The sequence below is a fragment of the Polypterus senegalus genome, chromosome 1 (assembly GCF_016835505.1).
Source record: "Polypterus senegalus isolate Bchr_013 chromosome 1, ASM1683550v1, whole genome shotgun sequence".
Taxonomy (NCBI): Eukaryota; Metazoa; Chordata; class Cladistia; order Polypteriformes; family Polypteridae; genus Polypterus; species Polypterus senegalus.
Genome location: NC_053154.1, coordinates 230,100,502 through 230,121,179, shown reverse-complemented (window position 1 = coordinate 230,121,179; position 20,678 = coordinate 230,100,502). Strand labels below are relative to the sequence as shown.

General features: G+C 35.9%; 1 protein-coding gene across 1 annotated transcript in view; it reads right to left on the bottom strand.

Moving 5' to 3' along the window:
- dock1 (dedicator of cytokinesis 1) overlaps positions 1–20,678 on the bottom strand; it is a 710,521-nt gene that overhangs the window by 321,042 nt on the left and 368,801 nt on the right. The gene's annotated exons all lie outside the window — the stretch shown is intronic.

The window sequence follows — 20,678 nt, the reverse complement described above, 5'->3', positions numbered from 1 at the left end:
GTCTACCATGTGAACCTCCTCAAACCCTGGAGGGACAGGGAGGACCCTGAACCCTCCGGACCAACTCTCTCCCCTTTTCCTAGAAAGTCGACCTTAACCTCGGTCCCAATTTGAACCCCCACCAGAGACGGGAGCTCGAAGGAGCCATCCGGTCCATCTGGGAAGTTTTCAGCAAAGCACCAGGCCGGACTGTGCTGATTCAGCACGATATTGTAACGGACCTGGGGGAGGTAGTCAGGGAGCGCCCCCATCGCCTCCCGGAGGTGAAACGTGCTGAGGAGGAGCTAGAGGTACAACGTATGTTAGACGTGGACATCATCGAAGAAAGCCATAGTCCCTGGTCCAGTCCTATCGTCCTCGTGTCCAAGCCAGACGGCTCCAGGAGATTTTGTAATGACTTCAGATGTCTCAATCAGGTCTCCAAGTTCGATGCCTATCCCATGCCACGCGTGGACGAACTCCTCGAGAGGCTGGGGACGGCCAGGTATTTGACTACTCCTGACATGACAAAGGGATACTGGCAAATTCCCTTAACACTAGAATTACCAGAGCTTACGAAAAAACTCGTAGATCCGTCCCACCTTAAATCGCTTCTTAAAACCGCTCTCACCTCTTCGCCATTGCCTTTTGTTCATGTAAATGTGCTGATAAACACATGCTGCAAGCAGCCAGCTATTCCATCCCCCCACCGACTTCGAACGTATACAAAATTCTCCCAGTTTATGCCTTGATTGATTATCTGGGAGTGGAGTTTTAGAGTGGAAATAATAGATCGTTATTTGGAATACAGTAATCCCTCCTCGATCGCGGGGGTTGCGTTCCAGAACCCCCCGCGATAGGTGAAAATCCGCGAAGTAGAAACCATATGTTTGTATGATTATTTTTATATATTTTAAGCCCTTAGAAACTCTCCCACACTGTTTATAAATATTCTCCGCAGAGTTATACAGTAAACCCTTGTTTATCGCGGTTAATCCGCTCCAGACAGATAAATGAATTTCCACGAAGTAGGATTCTTTATTTATAAATCTAATATTTTCGCAGTTAGAGCATAGAAAACCTGTTTACGACCTTCTAAATACGTTTTTTAACATTATTAGAGCACTCTAGACATGAAATAACACCCTTTAGTCAAAAGTTTAAACTGTGCTCCATGACAGACAGAGATGACAGTTCTTTCTCACAATTAAAAGAATGCAAACATATCTTCCTCTTCAAAGTGCGCGTAAGGAGCGGAGAATGTCAGAGAGAGAGTAAAGTAAACAATGAAAAATCAATAGGACTGTTGCGCTTTTAAGTATGCAAGCACCGAGATAAAGCAGCGGCAATGAAGGGATCAATGCGAAGGTAGCCTTTCAGCATTTTTTACAGGAGCGTCCGTATCTTCTAAGCAAACAGCCTCTGTGCAAAAAGCCCCTCTGCTCACATCTCCTCCGTCAAGCGCAGAGAACGTCAGAGAGAGAGAGAGAGATTAAAGCAAACAATCAAAAAATCAATAAGTGTGCTTTTGGACGCACCTCGATAAAGCGGCATTTCTTAGAGGAGCGTCCGTATTCACTAGGCAAACAGCTTCTGTGCAAGCAGCACCTCTGCTCACACCCCCTCCGTCAGGCGCAGAGAATGTCAGAGAGGGTGAGATAGAGGCAGAGACAAGCAAACAATCGAGCACCGCGCAGGAGGCATATCTTATAGCATTGAGGAGTTTTAGTTAATATGTAATACGTGCTCTGATTGGGTAGCTTCTAAGCCATCCGCCAATAGCGTCCCTTGTATGAAATCAACTGGGCAAACAAACTGAGGAAGCATGTACCATAAATTAAAAGACCCATTGTCCGAGAAATCCATGAATCAGCGAAAACTCCGCAATATACATTTACATATGCTTACATATAAAATCCACGATAGAGCAAAACCGCGAAAGTCAAAGCGCGATACAGCAAGGGATCACTGTACACTAATTTCATGTATGTTCTGTTTCTACAGTAATCTGTGTAAACATATTGTTAAAACAAACTTTTTCATATTTTAGTAATAAATGTTACAAAATGTAGGCATAAACTATAAAATTTGTGAAGCCTGAAGGCCAAAGATCAAATAAACACTTTCACAAAAGGTTCAAGAATGTCACAACAGCTTCCGTGGTGTACCAGTAAGATTTTGTCACTCAGAGCGCAGCAGACTTGCCGAGTTCGAGTCCCCACTGGGGAGAAAATTAATTTATTTATTTATTTTTTAACCTTCGCCATTCTGCCTGCTTAAACTCCCTGTCTATCTATATACAGTAATCCCTCGCTATATCGCGCTTCAACTTTCGCGGCTTCACTCTATCGCGGATTTTAAATGTAAGCACATCTAAATATATATCACAGATTTTTCGCTGGTTCGCCGCTTTCTGCGGACAATGGGTCTTTTAATTTAGGTTACATGCTTCCTCAGTTTGATTGCCCAGTTGATTTCATACAAGGGATGCTATTGGCGGTTGGCTTAGAAGCTACCCAATCAGAGCATGTATTACATATTAACTAAAACTCCTCAATGCTATAAGATATGCTTCCCGCGCCGTGCTTGTTTGCTTCTCTCTACCTTTCTCACTCTCTCTGCCTGACGGAGGAGGTGTGAGCAGAGGGGCTGTTTGCACAGAGGACACGGACGCTCCTCTACAAAATGCCGCTTTATCGTGGTGCTTCTGTATGCTTAAAAGTACGTATTGATTTTGATGTCTCTCTGACATTCTCTGCTCCTGACGGCGTTCCTTTATGACGGCGCTCCTTTGAAGATAAGATATATTTGCTTTCTTTTAATTGTGAGAAAGAACTGTCATCTCTGTCTTGTCATGGAGCACAGTTTAAATTTTTGACTAAAGGGCGTTATTTCATGTCTAGAGGGCTCTAATAATGTTAACAGGGTGGGAGAGTTTATAAGGGCTTAAAATATACAAAAATAACCATACAAACCTATGGTTTCTACTTCGCGGATTTTCACCTATCGTGGGGGGGTCTGGAACGCAACCCCCGCGATCGAGGGGGGATTACTGTAGTAATAACAGTAATTTTATTATTATATAGCAGCTTCCGTGTCTGCCTATCATACAGTGCCTTTCCTTCCTATCTATCTATATATCTATCCCCTTAGCTGTTTTTTTATATTTCTATTATACAGTGCCCTATGGTAGGCCAAACAGGCAATTACAATGATTTTCGGAATATATAAAGTCATTCCTGAATATATAAAGTGAAAACTTGAATATATAAAGTCAAAACTTGAATATATAAAGTAATTCCTGAATATATAAAGTCGTCATCAGAATATATATAGTCATTCCTAAATATATACTGTAGTATTTCCTAGTCTAAGAACAACAAAACAAATTCAGTGACTAAGTGCGTTGTAACGCGGGCTGTGATTGGTACATGGGAGGGAGACGACAAATCACAGCTTCCCGCTTTCTAATCGGGCCCGTGATTGGTGTTTTGACTGATGCCCAGATCCTACAGCACCTCCCATTGTCTCTCTGTCGCAGCTATTTCGCTTCAAGCGAGTGATTTTTTTGTGGTTTCTTTGTGTTGAACTTCGCTTCAATTTTCACCCCCTGCAATGGCTCCCAAACTTGCTTCTTCTTTCAAGGCTGGTGCTGAGCCTAAACGCCAACGAAGAATGATGACGATTGCTGAGAAGGTGAAACTTCTGGATATGTTGAAGGAAGGGAGAACGTTCCCGGCTGTGGCTGCAGACTGGCTAAGGATCTGCAAGAGCGGTCACAGGAATGGGATGACGATATGGTTCGATCTGTCCAATTTTGTAACAAGGTCAACGACGTCATGACCGCCTACAAGCTGCTCTTCGACCGGAAAAAGAAGCAGCGGCAGCAGCTGCCAATCACAATGTTTTTGCAGCCTCGCAAAAAAGAGCCAGTCCCTATTACTACTAAGGATACACCTTCGGAAACCGTGGAAGAGGTGCCCCAGGAAATGGCACCGCCGTCTGAAGAGACGTAAAATACAGTCATTGGCTGCGCAGTAAAAGTCATCATCACCTTCATCGTCATCATTTTTACTGTACAGCATATTCATCACCATCATCACGTCATATATAGGTACGTGTACTTCGCTATACAGTAACTTTAAACTTATCTACCGATTTCATACTGCTTAACAGTTGTTCCTGTTATTAATAGAGTAAAGGGTGGGTTGTAAATAGTACAGGGAGGGTTTAAAAACGTCCAAATACACGTTAAATTATTAAATAAATATGGTATCCCTACTTTGCGGAAATTCAGTTATTGTGGCCGGCCTTGGAACCTATCTCCCGCGATAAACGAGGGATCTGTATACATGTCATGTATACATTTTGTCAATTATTAGTAATACATGAAAAATGTTTCTGTGTTAACAATGTTTTTACAGAGATTGTTGATTAAACTGAACACACATGAAATATATGTATTCTAAATGACGATGTACTTTTTTACCCAATAAAGCTTCAGCACTTCACTCAAAGATAAACACTGAGCACTGAGAAACTTCTTTGCAAATTGAACTGCGGCGGTGGGTGGGGGGATGGAATAGCCGACTGCTTGCTGCTTGTCTTAATCGGCACATTTACAGGACCAAAGACGCTGAGGGAGGGTTGAGAACGGATTTAAGGTGGGCCAGATTTTTGAGTTTTCTCGTAGGCTCTGGTAATTCTAGTGTTAAGGATGGAGTGACTTTTTACATAGTTGTGGTTTTGATCCATGAAAATAAAGTTTAGTAATAATTCTTGATATTCTGTGAAATTACACAGTGCTTAAATGTAAAATACAGTAAACTATTCAACACATTGTTTTGCCAACTGTAAAGATCATATTTACAACAGCCTTTGATTTCAGCTCATAAATCTGCAGCCTGGTTGGCGTTCTTATTAGTCGTTCCAGTTATTTTTGCTGCTGTATTTTGAGATAAAATATAATATCCTTCCCACTTAGAAAGAAAATCATCTCTCTTTAAAATATCCAGGCTTTTCCAAAAATATCATATTTGTTTGCATATAGGACCACTAATAAGCTATCTCCAATTTTTCTTTAGTTATGGGGTTCCGCTTTAATACCTGAGATTGCCGTTAATAGATTTTCACTGGCGCTGACATGTGCAGTTGCAGTACTTTGTCTCTGCATGGCATTTGGAAGTTGCAAGGCATTTTATTTTAACTGCTCAGTTTACGTACTTTGGAATTCTAACATTCTGCACTATACAATTTCCAGTTATGACCACTTTCTTATTTCCAGCTTCAACATGTATCCTTCTTAGTGGTAAAAAAACAGTTTTGGATATGAATTGGTGAAATGGGTGAAAAGAGGCAAAATTTGGACTTCTTAGACCCTATCTTACGATTAGTTATTGTTTTCACACCGTGACCAAATTTCTGTTGCTGACTTTGGTTTGACAGTCATCATGGAGGTACCTAGAATGATTGAAGTCAATAAAGAAATATTCAAATCATCTAAACAAATTTAGTCAATCCAATTTTCTGTTTGCCTACTGGCTATCAGATTCTGAAGTTCTCCTGACAAAACATTTAGAATTTTGACAGGTAAAGCCATGATTTATCTTTTTAACTTTAGCTATAAGGTTCATTCTTGCTGGAGTCCAACAACATGTGATTAACCACCTTCATCTAATTTGCCTTGTTGTAAATACAGTTCAAAGTTCAAATCTTGTAAGATGGAATCATTGCTTCGTTTTGAGTTGCTCAGGTTCAGGCTTTACTTCTATCTGGATAACTGCACCCTGCTTTTCTCAACTCATCATTGATTCCATTGTTTTGTGTGTTAAAATATTATTTCATATGTCTGAAATGCATAGTGCTCTATATTATAATAATAGTTTTGTTAATGATAATGATGGCCACCTATACAGGACACTCAAATATGTATTTGTTGTTTTTAAAGTAAAATGAGGTTTAGAGTAACTTTGTAGGTGTTCCTGATGCTACTTTGTTTTATTGTGCCCATTGTATTGAATATAATGTACATAATGCACATTCATCATATTTAGGGTTTTTTGAAGCGAGTGTTATACTTATTCTGTATAATATCTATAATATTTGATTTTTGTTTGTATTATATTTTCAGTACATTTATATTATTCAGTTAGCCCATAGCGGAATTAGTATACCAATAAAACAATATAAAAACCGAACACAGTTATTATATAATAATACCTTGTTTACCCACTTTTTAGAGCTGGGGTGAGGAAATTTTTAAAAAGAATCTCGATCTTTGTGTGATTAACTAAAGTACAATGTATATGGCAGTTACAATTATAACTGGTCTAGTGTATTTTTAGGGCATGGTTCACAGGCCATTATTACCTCTGAAACTGACAAAACCACTAACAAGTGAAGCCTGATAAAATATTAACATTGTTCATTGTCTGTGTCAAGCATATATTTGTCAGCTTCTAAAGACAAATAAAAGAAATAAATTTACACAGTTTCTAAACTTAGCTACTGCCTTCAAAGTTGCATATTAAAAATGGCAAAAGATTTTTTTTCTGTTTGTTTTTAAATGAAAAATGTAATTATATGAAGTATTACATTGAGTCTCATTCCACATGCATATTTAATATTTTTGACCAGGATATAGATAATTGCCACAGAAAAAAATTATTGGGACTTTTACAGTAAAGGCATCATTTTTCTTGCTTATATTTTAAAATCCTCAGCATTATTTTTGATGAATTGTAAAGTTTTGCCAGACAGAAAATAACCAGCCTTTTATATGAGAACTGGAAAGGTTTGGCCAGAAGGGCATGTGCAAGTATGTTCCAGTCCTTGTCATTAAAGATACAGACAGCTATCATGCTGATTTTCAAAAAGAATAAGAAGAACCCTGTGGTCAAATCTGTTTTCCCTCTTGTTGTGATCTGCAGTAGAGAAAACCAATTTCTTTGTACTGCACGGTGAAATCCTGAATGGCTGGAATTGCTAACAATACAGTAATAGATGTCAAATCTTCACTCTTTCATTACAGGAACAAAATAATCCATCTTGGAGGATGTTGCTTTTTATGTAAATGCCACAGCTGGGTAGGAATAACAGAGCTAATGCACAGTGATTTGATTTAGAAACAATGTAATTTAACAAATGTTATATTAAAACTATTTATGTAATAAATGCATACTTGGAACAAGTAAAGCATTACCAATATAACAAGAAATTCAGGTTTACATTATAAAATACTAAGTATTCACTTTTGCTTTAGATTATTAAAGTCTTTTCAAATCCACACTTGCTTATTTTCCACATACTGTATCTTCAAATATGTTTAACACTAGAATCCCTGAAGCCTTCAAAAATGTAATCCCAGGCTACCTTAAATTCCTTCAAACCTCTTCATCAGTGTCTTTTGCAAATGTGTCAATCAGCGCAAGTAGCCTGCTTATCCCACTCCTGCCACCGGCGCAGCTTAAGTTCTCCCAGTTGAAGTCTGTTTATCTGGGTGTGAGGTGTATTGAATTGTACAGAGTAAATGATATTTTGTTATGTGGAATACATACATTTCATGTGTGTTCCATGTCGACAATGATCTGGGTAAATGTAGGGTGACAGCAAATGCGAGGCAAGAAATGTTGAACACATAACTAAAACATAAACCTTTTTCATGTTCTGCCACTAACTGGCAAAATGCTGACGTGAAGTTTACAATGTATGACGTCTGAAGTCCAGATATCAAATAAATACTTTCACAAAAGGTACAGATATAACAAAACAAGTGCACTTTTATCCAGAAATACAACCGAAGAAAAAGAAACTAGGTTAAGGGGCAATGCTGGCACTGGGCTGGTGCAGAGGTAAGAAGTGTTGTCTCATAATAAAGAGTTTGCGGGTCCGAATCTGGTTCCTTCCTGCATTTACCTTTTCAAGTAGTGAGCTGATTTTATTGATACTATTGTAGAATAAAAACATACATTTGATTCGAGTCTAAATTTCTGGTACTTGTAAAGATCAACATTTTTTAATTATTCGTTTTTATTCTCTCAGTCACAATTAAAGTTTCCCTCGATCTGACACTGTTAGTTTTTAAATAAAGACATGGTATAACAGAGGTGAACTCAGATGAGGATGAAGGTTCTACATCGGAGTCCACATTTGCAAAACAAAGACGCTGATGAAGAAATGCGAATGAATTTACGGTGGCCCGGGATTACGACTTTTTTCATAGGCTTCAGGGATTCTAGTGTTAATTTCCCTGAAGTTATGAAATTGAAATGCTTCATCATTAAACAAGTTTACTATACATGTGATTTTGAACTGTAGATCTTTGTAAGATGCAGTGTTTATTTGTGACTGTAATACATTTATTTTGATGATTGGGCCTACCTTTAAGTCTGATGCTTTTTTTGCACCCATATCAGTGCAATTTGAGGCCTCAGTCTTTTAGGAACTTTCCACTTCTACCAAATAAGTGATGAACCAAACTGATAATTATTATCTCATCTATCATCTTCATCCTTTCTTCCCATCCACTTTCCCTGGTGAGAGTTTTGGTTTCTAAACTGGCATCACACCCTACCCTCACCCTTCGTCTTGCAGGTGGGGAACCCACAAGACTACTCCACATCACCATTGCGGGCTGAGCCTGGCTGAATTATGTGGGTTACCTGACCACCTGGCTCTCCCTGGGGAAAGTTACCTCCAGGCCTGGCTCTAGAAGTAGGTCCTGGTAACCCTATCTTTTGCCAGGGTGCACTGCTTTTTAAATTTAGTACCTAAACTAAGGTTATTGTGAACCATTCTTTATCTGGCCTTTCAGCTAAAACCTATTCGCTGAGGTCTAGGTGGGGGTCCAGTTTGGGGATGATAGTATAATATATTATTTTGAATAACAGAGTTGATAAGCAATGATTTTATAGTGTCATCACAGTCCCTTGTAAATGTTTTAGTGCATTTAGTACTTATTTATGGAGTTGCACAGCTGTGCAGCGGTTAGCACTTTTTCTTTATCTAGTGTCTTACAGTTAAATTTTGTGAAGTTTGAATATCTTCTGTCCTCTAAATGTACAGATACAGCCAAGCAGAACCCTGCTTGTAATGCATCCCCAAGCAATCACACTGTTCTAGAAATTTTCAATAATGCAGTTGAAAATCCACCAAGTGGAGCAGTGACAGATTTAAATGATGTGGGCGATCACCTCCTTTCAAATCCATTTAAACCTTGGCAATCGCCCTTTCTTAAATGATGTAATTTAAGCTGAACACTGTTTAGACTTTTATTGGTTTTAAACTGTTACTGTGCTGTGTAGTATGTATACATAATGTGTGCTTTTCAGGCTTACAGTATATCCTGACAGAAAACAATCAAAGTAAATTTCTTTTGTGGAAAAAGCAAACTGTAATAGTAATACGTTTTCTTAAATTTTTTCTTTCAAGCCATTCAAGAGCACATTACAAGATAAAATTGTAAAATGGCATCAGCACTCTAGATAAATATTGTATGAAATTGTGCACAACCAAATTAATTTCTTTTCATAAATATTTTATGCAACAAAAATCTTAACTGTATAATGTTTTGTCCTTATTTAATGCATAGCATGTACTAGAAAGAATGTAACTTGCTGTTAATGATAAAGAAATACACTGCTTAATCCTACTTGATAATTATATAAAATCAGACATCCAAGCATTAAAATATATCACAAGTGGGAACATTTTGATGTTTTTTTTTTTTGTTTTATTTTTTTAATAATAACTTTGTCACTATAGTAGTAAATGCTAATAGAATAATACATTGCACCCAGATCCTTCTAAGACTCATGCATACTTGCAAATTGCCTACACATTAGATATAACGGAAATTGAAAAGGACACTTAGCAGAGTTGCCACATCAAAATCCCAAGCATAGTCATCATCTATGTGATGTTTGCACAACCTCCTGTGCAAAGTGGCTTTCCTTCCATTTCCACAAAGGCATGCATGATTAATAAACTAAAGGATTATTGCCTTCCTTCTTCTGTAGTCTTATTTCAAATGCTTTTTTTTTAGTTTAAATTCTTTTAATTTGTGGCCTTTGTTTTTAAAGGAAATGCATTCTTGTGAATAAATAAATGTTAGTTTAAGTATCGAATAGACCGACCTTACCTTCTATTCAATACTAAATAAATTGGATTTGTGTTATGTTGGACTTAAAAGGCTCCAGAAGGCAGATATAAAAAAAAAGAAACTTTCTAAAAAATGTGTATTTGTAGCAACAAAAACCTAACAGGAGTATCAGTGGACAAAAGAATGTGACTCATCATTACTTTAAAGTATACTGTGACATTGTTCATTGATTGGATGGTAAGAATGTCTTATTTGCATACTCTTGTGTGAGTATCATAAACAGGAATCATGTGTTGTAAATGTTTAACACATCATTATACTTTGATTTCTTATAATTTAGTAATTATATTAAGCTACTCAGTTTACTTCAAGGACTTCAGTTAATTTATTTAAGTTTATGAGATTGAGCACAGAAACACAAGTATCGGAAGACTGTCTAGCATCACCAATCCAGCATATCTGCATGTCCTTGGACTGTGGGAGAAACCCTCAGCACCTGGAAAAAACCATAAGAACATGAGGAGAACATGCTGTTTTTGTGCATTGGCTTTGACATTACATTGCTGTTTTCTGTGGTTCTCTCACTAGACCCAGCTGAAACCCAAACAGTATTTCACACATAGGCCCCCCAACTTCTCTGAAGTTATTATTAAGACTCTGAAATGAAAGAAATCAGCTTAGCACCCTCTCCTACCTTTCAGTATTTGCAAGTACTTAACACACATAGGCATGCAGTTACAATTTAAAGCTTATGTTGTCTTTTAGTCATGGGATTTGTGAGACTTCATAACTGCAGTTGCTTATCTTGTCTCCAGACCATGTCAGATTTATTGACTGAAAATCACTAGGTGTGTCTAATGTACCGACTGAGTCAAACTTTCAGCAAATTCTTTCTTGCCCCTTTTTCTGATAGCCAGTCGTGTGCTGTCTTTTGAAGCTTGTGCTGTAGAAAGTGTTAACAGCTATGGCATGTTCAGCTGCAATCTCGACTCTTTTTTTCTCTTTTCCATGTTGTTGTACATAACACATGAGACATCAAACAGACAAGCTTCTGTTCAGCTTGTGATATCTAAGCATCCACGTTCCTTATCCATTGTCACTAGATTGTATGCATTGTATTTCCAGATGAGCATTGATTGCTCTCCTGCATTCAAGCCTGTTCCTCTAATGAAAGAGTCTTGGTCTAGTTGGATTAAGTCACTGGACATGTCACATTAGGCGAGCAGCTAATTGCTGGAAAAGTTGTATGATTTGACATTTCCTTTAATTCAATCAAAAGTGTGAGCTGGCTAAGTTTACATTGGCTGCACTGAATGCAAGGTATATGAGAAAAGGCAAGCGCTAATGGAGAAGAGTTATGAAGAGTTTTGATACAAGTCAGCTGTTTTGCAATTTCAGAAAGGCAAAGTGGAGGTTAAGTCACTTATGTTAACATCTATAAGTCTCTCTTGGAAAAATGTGCTTTTGAGGAAATGCATTTTTTAGTAACTACATTTTATTTGCACAGCATGAAATACAAAACGTGAAAATATTCCAGTTTCAAATCCTCTGTCACTGCCATCTTTAGTGTGTGACTTGAGTGAAAGAAAATAATCAAAACCTTTATACAAAACAGATTTTTTTAGGATTTAGCTCTGTTTAGACTGCTAGCCTAAGAAGTAGCTTATTGTGACAGTACAGTTGTAATTGTACCAAGACAGCCTTATAAACATTAATATTTTCAGCCTTAATGAAGGTCCCTAGAGTAAACTGACTGGCCTAATATAGTCACAAAATTCAATAAAATCAAAGTATGTAAATTATCCTCAAATGTTTAATCATGAATCTTGTTAGCTGTGTAATGTGCAGTTCATGTAGATAAGGCAATGTCACTATCCAATCAAACCACAATGTCGGAAGTTTTCCAGCCATAATGCAGGCAACAGCATTATGAACTTGGCTAACAAAACTAATCAAAACGTCATTTAATATGAACATTTACAACTAAAACGTCATTTAATATGAACATTTACAACTACTACTGTATGACACTTGCTATTCTGAGAAACTTTTTAAAAAGTATGTTCTACTGTAACTATACTGAGTTTAAATACTTTACAGAAAGTTCTAATGTTTTACACTTTCTCTGAAAGCTTATGTTTGTTATAGTTTTTACAAAGGTCACACTACAAAATATAATATGGAACTGGCAATCAAAAGAAATTAATATCTACAGTATAATGATTTAGTGATATACCAGTTTGTGGGTCAAAATATTTGATTAGCATATAAGTTACCAATTGTGCAGTGCATTTCTAAGTTTCCACATAAACCAAATTAAACAATGTCTGCAGTACTCCTTTCATAGATCTATTCAAAGTGGTAGTGCTAGTTCCATATTATATTTCGTAGTGTGACCTTTGTAAAAACTGTAATAACAAACAAACATTCAGAGAAAGTGTAAAACATTAGAACTTTCTGTAAAGTATTTAAACTCAGCATAGTTACAGTAGAACATACTCTTTAAAAAGTTTCTCAGAATAGCAAGTGTCATACAGTAGTAGCTGTAAACGTTCATATTAAATGACATTTTGATTAGTTTTGTTAGCCAAGTTCATAATGCTGTCGTCTGGACATACAGTATCTGTTTACAGTTTTTTTTTTTTTATCACGCTTCTTTCTTGGCTTCCACTTTTTAAGCAAGAAAGAAGAACGGTACACACACACACATATCAGGCCGAGTCAACACTCTGAACTGTTTGTCATGTTTCTCAAACAATTTTTGAACAATTTTTGCAGTATGACAGGGTGCATTGTCCTCTTGAAAGAAGCCATTGCCATCAGGGAATGTCATAGCCTTTTTTAGGTAGGTGGTATGTGTTAAAGTAATATCCACATGAACGCCATGACCCAATATTTCTCAGCAGAACATTGCCCAAAGCATTGCATAGCTACTGCTGGCTCACCTTCTACACCATAGTGTATCCTGTTGCCATTTTTACTCGGGTAAACAACACACACATGATCTAAAAACAAAACAAAAAAGTGATTTATCCCACCAGGCCACACTTTCTGTTTATCCATTGTCCAGTTCTGACACTCTTGTGCCCATTTATATGCACTTTTGGTGGTGGACAGGTGGCACTTTGATCATTTTGTGGCCATGCCGCCTCATATGCAGCAAGTACGATGCACTGTGTATTCTGACACTTTTCTCTCACGGTCAGTATCAAGTTTTTCACCAATTTGTGGTATAGTAGCTCTTCTGTGTGTGATCTGCCAGCCTTTGCTCCCCATTCGCATTTTTGACACTGATGCCTTAATGTCTCCTTCCACTAATTATTCATTAAAATAACTGCTGTATTTTTAGAATTAAAAACCTACAGCGAAAGAATCATTAGGTTAAGGTTAAGACTTTGAGGGGCATTTGTGAAAGAAGGCTAAAGATCATTTTAAAGAAGTTAGAGATAAAAGATATGTTTATATTGGAGAAGAAATATTCCAGTTTGTACTGCTGGTTCAATTATAACGAAATTGAAGCAACCAATATAGGTGCTGTTTAGAAAAGTTGCCCATTGAAACCCATAGTATTACTATTGATCATTTTCTAGTCATGCGAAAACATGAAGTAAACTTTTTTCATGTTGTCATTATGGGATGTTGTGTGTAGAATTCTGAGGAAAAAAATGAATTTAATCCATTGTGAAATAAGGCTGTAACATAACAAAATGTGGAAAAAGTGATGCGCTGTGAATACTTATCAGATGCACTATATATATATATATATATATATATATATATATATATATATATATATAGTATATCATTTTTTTTTTTAGTGTACTTAAACTTGGTTTATTAAATATATTTAAAGTTTATTCTTTTCAATTTAAGTTTCAGAGTTGGAAGTTGAACTTGACTTGATTAGGTTTATGACCCAAGAAATTGAATTCATTCTTATGTCTGAATTGGAAAATTCATGCTTTGTGATGGTTTAATTTAGTTTCAGTGAGATAAATTGATGACAGTCGGAAGCAACTAGAAATAATTTGCATTTCTAGCGCCTTAAGGAGACTAGTGCCGTAGTATCATATGGATATCCCTGCCTAGCAAAATAATTCTATTTTAGTAAGTTACTACTAGTAATGGTATGTTTTCAGGAAAGAGCTTACATGAATATTTTGATGAAAATTGCTTTTTTTTATTTTGCTGTAACTGTCATCTCAGGGCAGTGATTGCTACAATGAAAGCTGGAGAGAAGATAGATATTGAAATTCTTTAGGTCTATTCTCAAGGTGCTGACCACTTCTGTTAAGAATCTGGAAGGTGGGAGATGGTGAGGAAGAGAAGATGTGATAAGCTCATTTCTTCTCCAGACCCAAATTAAACATGGCTGTGCTGTGAATACCAAAGACCATTTTCTTTTAAAAGTGAAAACAAAGATTCTGTCTGCATTACCTAACAAAGTTATACTACAATAAGCATTTCAACTAATATAATGTGAATTAAATTTGCCTACAATGTTAAGTTTGTTGAGTTAATTTAGACACAAAATATATTTTAAAAATGCACATTTTTATGAAATAAATACTGCATGAAATATATAATGAAATGTATGGAGTAAAGTCAGTGTTTTAACCATTTGCAAGCATGTGTTTTTTTTTTTTTTAATCAAGATTTAGCATTTTTTGTCTGTGGTGTTATCTACTGCTGAAGAAGCATTACACATATCAGCAGTTATTTTTACCTGTGTGTGTTTTTAGTATAGTATTATGATTTGGTTGAAAAGCTTTATTATTGCTAGTTGTTAGTCTGTAGGTGGCATTTTTTATTATTGGCAAGACTTACTATTTTAGCCTTTTTTTTGTATTTGGAAAGACTGTGATTATATATACAAAACGAACCAGAGACCCATGGAGTTCCAGCCAGTACTGATCTGGGCAAGATAATAATCATAAGTATTGATTGTATGTTTATATAGTGGATTCAGAAACTATTCAGAGCCTTTCACTTTCTGCATACTTTACTGTGTCATAGATTTAATTTTAAATTTATACATTTGCCATTTTTGCACATCAGTCTAATTAGTCTGACCACAGGTGGATTCCAAACATGGAAGTGTTGCTTGATGTGAGGAAAATTATTTTAAACGGTTTTAGTATACAACACTCCTGTTATACCTCTCTACTTAACACGTATTATAGTCCACTTCTCTCCACTGCCAACTTATAGTCAGTACATATCTTGGCCTCTTTTCTTAGCCTTTATATTCTCAGTCCTTCTTGTATCCATCAAGTTAAATAGCTCCTGGATTATCCTCTGCAACAGCTGAGTTTACTAACCTCCAATGAGACAACTTTCTTTCTACAAAGACACTCGTGTGCATCCTTCCTGCCAGTGTGGGTTTTTCCTCCTGCATTTAGACACTGGCAGTTTTTGATCCTGGAAACTCTGTTACCTGGGTAATCCATCAGTTTATAGACAGACAGATGGAACTTAATTTGGCCAGGGGGAAATTTGGCTTTTTCACAGAAGCTCTTTAAATAAATGGATACATAAATAAATAAGTAAGTAAATAAATGAATACATTTACACACACAGTTTGGTCTGAACACACACTGGAATGATTATAAAGCAAGACAATTAAAAAGAAAGAAAAGTTCTTGTTGGCTGTCACAGAAACAGTGAGGCATTATGCAGACATATTGGTAGGAAGGATCCCCAGCAGTGTTTCTGACAAATTTCTGCTGAATAATTTGATGGCTGATAGTACTCAGTATTAGTGTATCAGAGCCATATATGTCATGTAAAAATATAGTACACCCTTTTTTCAAGTCCTTCACACCAAATCATAAATTTAGATTAATCTAAAATGACAAATATGTGTTTGTTAAATTAAATGTTAATCAATTAGTAGAATTCATTTTACAGTAATCCCTCGCTCCCTCGCTATATCGCGCTTTGACTTTCGCGGATTTTATATGAAAGCATAACTAAATATATAACGTGGATTTTTCAATGCTTCGCGGGTTCTGCGGACAATGTGTCTTTTTACTTCCTGTACATGCTTCCTCAGTTGGTTTGCCCAGTTGATTTCATACAAGGGATGCTATTGGCGGATGACTGAGAAGCTAACCAATCAGAGCACGCAGTTAAGTTCTCCTGACTGAGAAGCTAACCAATCAGAGCACGCAGTTAAGTTCCTGCTTGCTGAATGCAGTGTTAACCAGGAAGTCTCGTCTCGCTCATTCAGCATCAGCGTGTTTCGCTGTGTAAAGAGTTGTGCTCTTTTGTGTTTATCTTTGTGCATAGTCAAGCCCTTCATTATGGCTCCAAACGTTCTGCTACTGCTTCAGGGGCGTGCCCAAGCCAAAGCGGAAGATGTTAACGATTGCCGAAAAGGTAAGCGTTTGGATTTGTTGAAGGCTACGATTCTTTTATTTAAAAGTAGGAAAGGAATATAAGATCTACGGCCGCAGTGTCCTTTTAACCAGGGTGCAAAACAAGTTGTAAGTGGATGTAATAAGGCAGTAGTCTGGATGGAATCTGCTTTAGGGATTTGGATTGAAGACTGCCAGAAGAAGAACAACGGCAGTGCTACACAATCGCCTGAAGTGGCTCCTTTAAGGGCTGTAACGCTCTCCTTTGTTGTGCAGTAAAATTAAACTTATTGTTATCGGACAAGTCATCGTGTCATTGTTGGTGAGTAACCCTAATTAATTTTCTACTTACAGTACTTACTACATGTACGTACGTTTAGTGTCACTGTACACACATTTACTGTATACTATTTTTGTTGCATTGTACGTATTTATTGCTGGTGGCATGTCTATCGTAATGGCTGTAACGTGATATCGGAGGCACTCAATATCTTTAAAATAATATTTAGGTTTTACTGTATATAAACAGTGTGTTTATATACATAATTTCAATGAATCTTACCTAATATCTAAGAGAATACAAAGGGATTATGCTGTATAACTCTGCGGGAATATTTATAAACAGTGTGGGAGAGTTTATAAGGGCTTAAAATATATAAAAATAACCATAGAAACATATGGTTTCTACTTCGCGGATTTTCACCTATCGCGGGGGGGTCTGGAATGTGGAGAAAAGACAGAATAACGATGACTGGAAAATAAATAATATTTTTTAAAAGGTTCCATCACTATGAAACTGTTATATCACTGCTGGACAAAAACGTTAAAATAATTATTGCTTTTACATGAACATAACCTAATTTTGTGCCCAGTATCACATGGTTTTTCTTCTGTCGCCCACAACTGGCTTTTTCTATCATTCTTAGTAAAACCAATAATATATCGCTGAGGACATCTGTGTTATAATGCTGATGAATTTCAAACCGTTTACTTTCTAGATATTATAATAAATAAATATCATCAACAATCGTCTCAGATGAAAGAAATATAGGCCAACAAGGAATGAGAATACTTTCACATCTCGTGGCTTCAAAACAGTTTTTTCTTAAGAATGCATTCAAGAATTCAGGAAAACATTTGCTGGATGAGTTTCTAGGAAGTTTAGAAGGCTTTCCTTTTTTATTCCTTTCTCTCCCTTATTGAAAATTTTGATATGAATTACTGAAGCAACACCATCCTTTTGTGTTAGTACTTCAGTCAATTGCAAGCAATGTCAAGTATACAAACTCCTTTGTTCTTTTTACATTTGTAACAACGATTTGACTGATTTTTGATAATAAAAACAGATTGACTGTTAAAAGTATGGCTTTAGCTCATAAAACCCATTGAGCTCATGCTTAAATTATTTTTACATTGTTTTCATTCTTATAATTCTTTTAGTTGTACCATATGAAATAAGGATTGCTTTGCTTAAAGCTTACAGTAGAAAAATGTGATGAACATAAAAATAGGAGGTAGGTATTCTGCTGTCAAATGATTCATTTTCAGTTTTTGGGTTCCTAAAACTTTTTTGGTTGTTGCATCTGAAAGTACCAGTATCCTACAGGTTTTTATAGAATGCTTAGATTTTTAAGCAGTATTGGAAGAGAGTTTACTTCTATTTTACTTATTTGTCTTTAGTTTTTTAAAATAACAATATTCTAAAACAGTTCATGATCAGCTTGTATGCGTGTATATGTACATTTAGCACTTTATTGTATAGAATTTCTTTGTGTTTTGACATCATGTTGCATCTCTTTCTTCCTTTTTTTCTTTATATATACTAATATAGTTTTAATTATTGTATAGTGTTCCGGGCTCATAAGCGGTAGTCTCTTAATAAGAATTATTTGAATGTGTTGAATATTTTCTCTCTTTTAAGTCTGATCCCCTCCTGGCATAATTTGCTTTTCAACTCTGCATCCTTTTATTTATAGACTCTTCATTTAGTGTATCTAAAATTAGAATAGTGATTTTATGTCATAGGCTACTCAACCATGATAGCTGTCTTTAATTTTATAAAATGGTTCATACTTGATTTGTTTTTTATTTTTACTGAATTAACATAAACCCTTAATTTTTATTAATGTAATTATGCACAAATTAGCTTATTAATATCATACATGATTTCATGCACATTATTAATGGTTCATATCTAATGGAATTTACAAACCATTTTCACTGACACGTCGGAAGCTCTTTTCATCATTAATCAACAGTTGCTATCTGCAGAAACTGTATGCTACATATTTATATGGAAATTATTTTGAAAGTGCCACTGCGAATTGCAAACACACATGTATATCATTTTATTTTAATGCTGCTCCATCTTTCAACACATGCTTAATAACGTAATGTTTTCTGTCATTACTAATAAGTTCCCTTATGTCAGAACTTATCTTCATTCACATCATATATGATTATTTTAGAATAAGACATTGACCTTTGAAGATTTTATTTATTATATATATGCCAAATAATCCATTTTGTTTTTGCAAAATCAAAAAGCTTTTAATCAAATCTCAGCAAAATATTGTCCAGACGTTATGAAAATGTTTACATAGTTACAGCTATAGTTGTTCCATTTGGGAATTCAACACTTATTCAGCACCTTCTGTTCTAATTGTTTTGATTTTCTTCTACATCCCAAAAATGCACTAGGCATTGATAACTGGCAGTTTCCAAGTGTGGCAGGATGAGTTTATGTATTGTGGGATGAGGGTCTCCTGTGATCGATGGTTACCTTTTGTAACTAATACTGGCTTGGACTCCTCACTGCCCAGAAAATGGATGGATGAATGAATGAGGTTTTGGGAAATACAATAATTAAACAACTTTCCAAGTTGTTGAAATTTCTTAGTAAAGCAGCACCATTTTAAATAACATATTAAAAATTAAAATATTGGACTTTCACTGGTTTTTACTGTGTTCTGTTTTGGTAGAGGTGAAATATTTGATATTTTATCTTTACCCTTGAATTGCATGTGGCTGCTTCATTGAAAGTTTACAAATAAACAGAGGGTTAAAATATTTCATCAGTTCATCTTTCCATGTTTATGTTTCAAAGATTAAAACCTATAGAGATATGAAGACGACTTAGGAAGAAACACAATTCAAATTAATTAAAAAATAAAGAACACATGAAAAGGAGAAGTTGCCAGATGCAGGGGAAATAAGATTTAGCCAAGGGTGGTAACATTGCTGTGTCTGCGTTTCCTTGGAGTAACCTGTTATACATTAAATGCTGCTGTCTTCATTCTCTGACTGTTGAATCTGTTCTGGTGTATGACTCTGCAAGTGTAATAAAGATGCCTCTTAAACAAATCACGAAACATCACAATAGCAGAGTTTAATGTCATATACCCAACTTTGGATTCTACTCTGGGCTGACCCAGAGTGGATGTAAAAGTAGGTGCTAAAACTTTTTTGAGAAAAAAGAACGAGTTGAAGAGAAGATGAAGAGTATTTGAAATATCTACTTCCGTAGTCAATTTGTTTAGTCGAGTTACTAGTAGCTGTTGTCTTGCATATGAATGAGTGCTGTACACCTACAGTATATTGTCTGAAGCCACATTATTTCTCCCTTGGTCTCATCAGACCATAAAATGTTTTCTTGCCTGGTTGAGGAATATTGAATGTTCTTTACTGAAAAATTTAGTTGGGCTTAGACTTTTTAATGAAATGTCTTTTAACTTGTTACCCTATTCCATAGCCCAGACAGTGGAAAATATAATAAAAATATGTTTGTATCATGTAGGGAGTGTCCACCTATTTCCATAAATTTCCCTTAGGTTTCATTTAGCCAGTTAGTAGATTAGTGAGCTTTCTGCTTGCCTGTTAATTAACTTTGGAAAGATTTTGCAATGTTTTCAGTTTCTAAATAGTACCTTATTTCCTCAATTTCTGTATGATTGTCTTTATGCATGCAATGCCTTTAAAATTCTTCTTTTCTTTTTTTAATCACTTTACTAATTTGAAACTTTGAATAATTTGACATCATTTTTTTTCTTAGTACTTTGTGGGCCGTGGTTATCTCAGCTCTGTGCAATAAGTATACCTTATGGGATATCCCACAGAAACAACTAGCTTTGTACAAGATCTGAAAGGTGATTGGTTAATTCTTGACACATCTTTAAAAAGTGTAAATCATTTTGTAACCAAGGAATTGACTAGTATTTTTACTAAAATACACAGTTTTCCAC